A 5,912-nucleotide genomic window follows, 5' to 3' on the forward strand; every position below is an offset into this window, starting at 1 on the left:
TCATTATACTTTTAGGACACCAATACTCTTACCGTCCAAATTTTGGAATATATATATCCTTCACACTAACAGAGTTACACTTGCCTTAATCTTAACGGTCGACCCAATATTTGTTAAACTTCTACTTAAAATTGAAAAATCCACCCAAAATTAAAGTAAAAATCCACCCAAATACATCTACCCACAACCCAAAAATATTAACCCAAATCTCCCAAATTAATTCACTTAATATCAAATTAAGAAATTTAAACATTTTTTAATAGCATCTTTCCCCAATCTTCATCACCAAATCATCCTCAACAGTTAACACTAAATCCTCCAATTTCTCATCATCTTCATGAGAGGAAGACTCAACCAACCATCTTCATCCCCAAATCATCCTCCATTTTCTCTTTAACTTCCTCACATGTTTGTTGACTCATTTAACCTTTTCTTTGACTAAATCAATTATTTACTCATTACCGTCATTATACCTTTATATTATATTTGATCAAATCTCACCGGAAGCACTGTTGGAAGACTTTTTTTTAAGACACAACAAAGAATATAGATAGCAACATGAAACATGATCAAATATTAAGTCTTTTTTGCCAATTTCAGAAGAAAGACGTAAACAAGTTCAATTTTAGTTTCCAAATACACCTAAATACATTACAACAAAAATCTTATTTTTCAATCTCCATTGCTTATGCAGCTTTAGCTTTGGCTAATGAAGTCATCCTTGTCTTCATTTTTTTCTTATCAACTTAAAATCCATTACCACCTTTAAACTTCTTGTCCTTACCATCCACCTTCATCTTGTTCCTTTTTGCTTGTAGCTTCTTTGCTAGTTTTTCTTCCTCATTTTCCCTCTGAAGATTGAAGTTGTGCTGTTTTTTTCGGCAACCCAAATTATTTTTCTTCGATATTTCGGCGATGGTAGCTACTCTCTGCGATTTGGGGTTGGACTGCCGTCTAAAATTAAGAAAAGTATTGATTTGGGGGGTTTTTGGGTGGGTCTTTTAATTTTGGATAGGAAATTTAACAAATATTAGATGGGCGGTTAAGATTGAGACACGTGTATCTCTGTTAGTGTAAAGGACATATATGTTCCAAAATTTGGACGGAAGGATACTGGTAACCTAAAAATATAACGAGGGGTATACAAACCAGCAAACTACTACACTAACCTTATCGGTATGGAGTGTAATTATACATATTTAGTTAAATATGAACTCGAGTTCATCTCTTTAAGAGGATGAGAGATCGAATAAGCAGCTACTGAAGTTTGTGGTATTGTGAGTAATAATATCCTCATAATAGTAGTGAAATCTTTCCATGTTTGATTGGATTTCTGTATAGGGCTTGTAAAACCTTAAAGGTAAATATGAATGCTCACAAGCCACATGAACCATTTGTCATATGAATTATGTGTCTAGTTGATGTTATATTGGTTTGGGTCATGTCCACAATGTGTGAAGTGGGAGTTGTAACATTTTTTTGAGTTGTGTGTCGCTCATGTGAACCGATCTGCCCCAATTCGATCCATCTTACTTGACCCAATATATTATTTATTTATGAAAAAGAATTAATTAAGGATAATCGAATCTCCGTTATTTAAAGATACGAAGTTGGTTTGGGGTTGTTTTGAGTTAGTAGCAAATTTAACACATTCCGCTGTAAATTTAAGGTACACATATAAAAGTCTTTGCTCCAAATTTATTATAGAGACCGAGTTTTATAAAGATGAAGTGTGAAAAACATCTCTCTTTTTTTGGCTAGCATGTCACACCACTTGAGATGAAAAAGGTTATAATGAGTTAAATGTATTATTGTTAGTTTAAAGTTTTAATGGGTTTAAATAAGATATAAGTTATAATCATATCATAATATATTATATATTTATATAGAAGAGAACCCTAGACTCGCTTATGTCGCGCCACCACAAGCAAGAATTTCCTTTAAAATTTATTTATTTCCAAAAATAACCTTCCTCTTTCAGAAAGAGTTGTAAATTTTATCAAAAGTTATGACTTTATTGAAGAATTGCGATTTTTATAAAAAGTTGTGACTCTCATGAAAAGTTGCGACATTAATGAAGAGTTACAACTTTATGAAAAGTTGTGATTTTTTACAAAAGGTTGTGAACTTTCCCAAGGGTTGCAACTTCTCCAAATAGTTGTAAAATTTCTGATAATGCACAATAAACATTTGTTCACACTACCCTTTGTTCTCTATAAATAGATGGATTTCTTCTCATTTTAAAACAACAAAACTCTCGATCTTCTTTTTCTTCTGTAAAATTAAATATTATTGTACTTTGTTCATGTTAAGTGACTTACTTATCCACTATTTTTGTATCAATAATTTGTGAATAAAATTGTTTCATACATAGAGCATGTTATTCTTTAGACCTTTGGTATTGTAGGGGAATATTTTTCTTAACGAGACATTGTGCATTCAGTGTACTCAATTTTTTTCTCTCTATTTGAATCTATTTTTACATATCCTGGTATGTTTTTTACACTCATTAATTTATGCTTATGATATTAATTGATTTTTGAGTACATGTTTTTACCTCTATTGTTTAAATTTCTTCAAAGTTATTCTTTCCAGTTATATTGAACTACACATATAATACGCATATTCATTGTGTAGAAAATACTAATTGTACTCAGTTTCAAGAGTTCATGTTTTAATATTCTATATAAAATTTTATAACTTAAAAGTACTATATAAGCTTACAAATTATCTAGTTTACCTAGATATGAAATTTCTCACTTACCAATGAAGAAATATATTAAGCAAATTCAAAAGTGATAATTGTTTTCATGTTCAAGCATAATATTTTAATTTTTTTTTGCATATATTAACAAATTTTGTGAATTCTCCTAAGATATACATCACAATTGTCTAATCTATGCAACCTTAATGTTTCTTTTTATCACGGAATACATTTTTATATCTATTCTTATTTTCTTCTTTATTTTTTTAATGTTTATTAAAGGACAAATGATTAATTATTTCATGGATAATTCATTCATTAGAGGTTCTTAAGTTATGTAATAATTACAAATAATAAAACTCATGTTGGAATATTGCTCATATTTTATTAAGAACCTATTTTTTTTATTATTTTTAATTTATGTATAATACTAAATATTATTTATAAGTTCAATTAAATTCTTATTTATGGCGCCCCCATGAACAAGCATTCCCTTTTAATTTATCTATTTCCAATATTAGTCTTTCCCTTTCATAAAAGTTGTGACTTTTATGAAAAGTTTTGACTTTTATTGAAAAGTTGTGACTCTTATGAAGAGTTGCGACATTCGTGAAAGGTTGTGACCTTTCCGAAAAATTGTGACTTTTCCTAAGAATTATAACCTTTCCAGTTAGAAATAATTATAATTTATTAAAACTGTCCTTTGTTGTCTATATATAGAGGGGTTTCTCTCATTTTAAAATATCGAAAATTCTGAACTTCTTCTTCTTCAGCACAGTTAAGTTAAATATTTGATTCAAAACTACTTCTTCTTCTTCTGCACAATAAAATATTTGTGTACTTTGCTCCTTTTGAGTGGGTCACTAACGAGGAGACGCTCTGCATTCAGTGGGCTCGATTTTTCCTTTCTGTTTCATTCTACTGTCACAATTCCTAGTATGTTTTTTTTACAATTATTGATTTATGCTTATGATATTAATTATTGTCTTTTACTATATATTTTTAAACTTTGTTGTTTTTGTTTTTGTAAAGGTATTGTTATAAGTATTTGTTAGTATAAAATGTATGTAAATCTAACTATGCAGATTCACAAATAACTTTTTATAGAATTGTAACGACCTGTTTAGTCGTTTTGAGCAACAGATTTTATTTCTGAAAAACAGGCTGAGGCGACGGACCCCACGACGGACCGTCGCAGGGTCTCGTTTCAAAACACTTAGAAAATCTGAAATTGGGTACTGAAAATCGACTCTCTGAACTTTGTGACGGAATGGCAGGACGGACCGTCACAGGTGTGGCAGACCGTCACAGGTGTGACAGACCGTCACAGACCCTTCAGAGAAATTGAGTCTCTGAACTCTGTGACGGGCAGCAGGACGGACCGTCGCAGGCGCGACGGGCCGTCACAGACTGCGAAATCCCAGTCTGGGTTGGATTTCTTTACACGTTTTAAGGGATGTTTTGGACTATTCCTACTTTAATTATAAAGTTAGAGGGTTAATGTTAATAAGTCTAATTACTTGGGGGTTAAAAGGGGTAACCTTAAGTTAATTAGTGGGTTATTATTGTCATCTTTTATTCTTAATTATATGTTAATTAGGGTAAAGAATAAGAAAAATAGAAAGAACAAAGAGAAAACAGAAAAAGAAAGAGAACAAGTAGAGAGAGAGAGAGAAACGAAGAGGATAGCAAGGATTTTGAGAAGATAGCTTGTTGATCGCAATTCTTCGGTGGAGGTAGGTTATGGTTTTCATGCTTTCATAGTAAATTCTTAATAGAGAATGATATGTATTGATAGTATTGTAAAGCCTGCTATGTGCTTAATTGTATGCATGCATGAACGTGATTATATAATTGTGATTATATTAAGCATGATGAAGTTATTGAATCCCAAATCTTGATAAAAACCTAATCTCTTTTTAATGATTAAGCCTTGGTAAGGGAGAAGGCTTGATGAACTAAAGTAATGAGATTGATGATGCCTTGGTAAGGGAGAAGGCTTGATGAGTTGATAGAATGAGATTAGGGGATCGGGTGTCACGAACCGACACGTAGATCTAGGGGATCGGGTGTCACGAACTGACACGTAGATTTAGGGGATCGGGTGTCACGAACCGACACGTAGATTTAGGGGATCGGGTGTCACGAACCGACACGTAGATCTAGGGGATCGGGTGTCACGAACCGACACGTAGATCTAGGGGATCGGGTGTCACGAACCGACACGTAGATTTAGGGGATCGGAGTGTCACGTACCGACACAAGAGGATAATGAATATGAGGGAGCGGAGTGTCACGTACCGACACAAGAGAAATAAAGATAATGAATCTTGGAAGATGTTAATATGCTCAATCTAAAGAACATAATTCTCAAATGAGTATGGTATTGAGGCTTGAGTCCTCATGTGTGAACTTGATGGTAATTGTTAATGATGAAGTACTTGTTGTTGCTACATGTTGAGTATCATAGTTGAGTTTATGATATTACTTGGTATATACTGTTTTCTATTTTGAGTTGGCCGATGATATCTACTCAGTACCCGTGTTTTGTACTGACCCCTACTTTTAGGTTTTCTTCTTGTTTATTTGTGGAGTGCAGCAAATGTGTCGTCGTCTTCGACTCAACAGTAATTCTAGCCAGTCTTCGTCACACCGGATCTTCAGGGTGAGCTAACGCTTCTAGCTTAGACTGGATCTTCTCCTTCAAGTCTTGATGCCTTGAACTTCCGGCATGGACTAGCTTCTTATGTATTTTTAGCTTTTAGAATACTCTTAGTTTAGTCATTTGATCGTAGATGTTCTTGTGATGATGACTTCCAGATTTTGGGGAATAATAGATGTTGAATTTTAGAAGTTAATGAATTGGTCTTTATTTAATGAGTTTAAGTCTTCCGCATTACTTTATGTTGATATTACATTGAAATGTTAAGGTTTAGATTGGCTGGTTCGCTCACATAGGAGGGTAAGTGTGGGTGCCAGTCGCGATCCGAATTTGGGTCGTGACAAACTTGGTATCAGAGCATTAGGTTCGTTGGTCTCATCACACAAGAACAAGTCTAGTAGAGTCTTAAGGAACGGTAGGGGGACGCCTTTACTTTTCTTTGAGAGGCTATAAGACTTTAGGAAAATTCCATTCTTTCTTTCTTTCTTTCGTGCTACTACTTTAATCCAATTAGTATCTAGGTGATACAAATTGGTATCTGACCAT

At 33.2% G+C, this 5,912-nt stretch overlaps 1 pseudogene; it reads right to left on the reverse strand.

The window, feature by feature from the left end:
* Positions 1 to 589: 589 nt before the first annotated feature.
* Positions 590 to 1,528, reverse strand: LOC109119891 (uncharacterized; annotated as a pseudogene).
* Between the last annotated feature and the right edge of the window lie 4,384 nt (positions 1,529 to 5,912).

Source organism: Solanum lycopersicum, chromosome 1 (genome assembly GCF_036512215.1).
Source record: "Solanum lycopersicum chromosome 1, SLM_r2.1".
In the NCBI taxonomy this organism is placed as follows: domain Eukaryota; kingdom Viridiplantae; phylum Streptophyta; class Magnoliopsida; order Solanales; family Solanaceae; genus Solanum; species Solanum lycopersicum.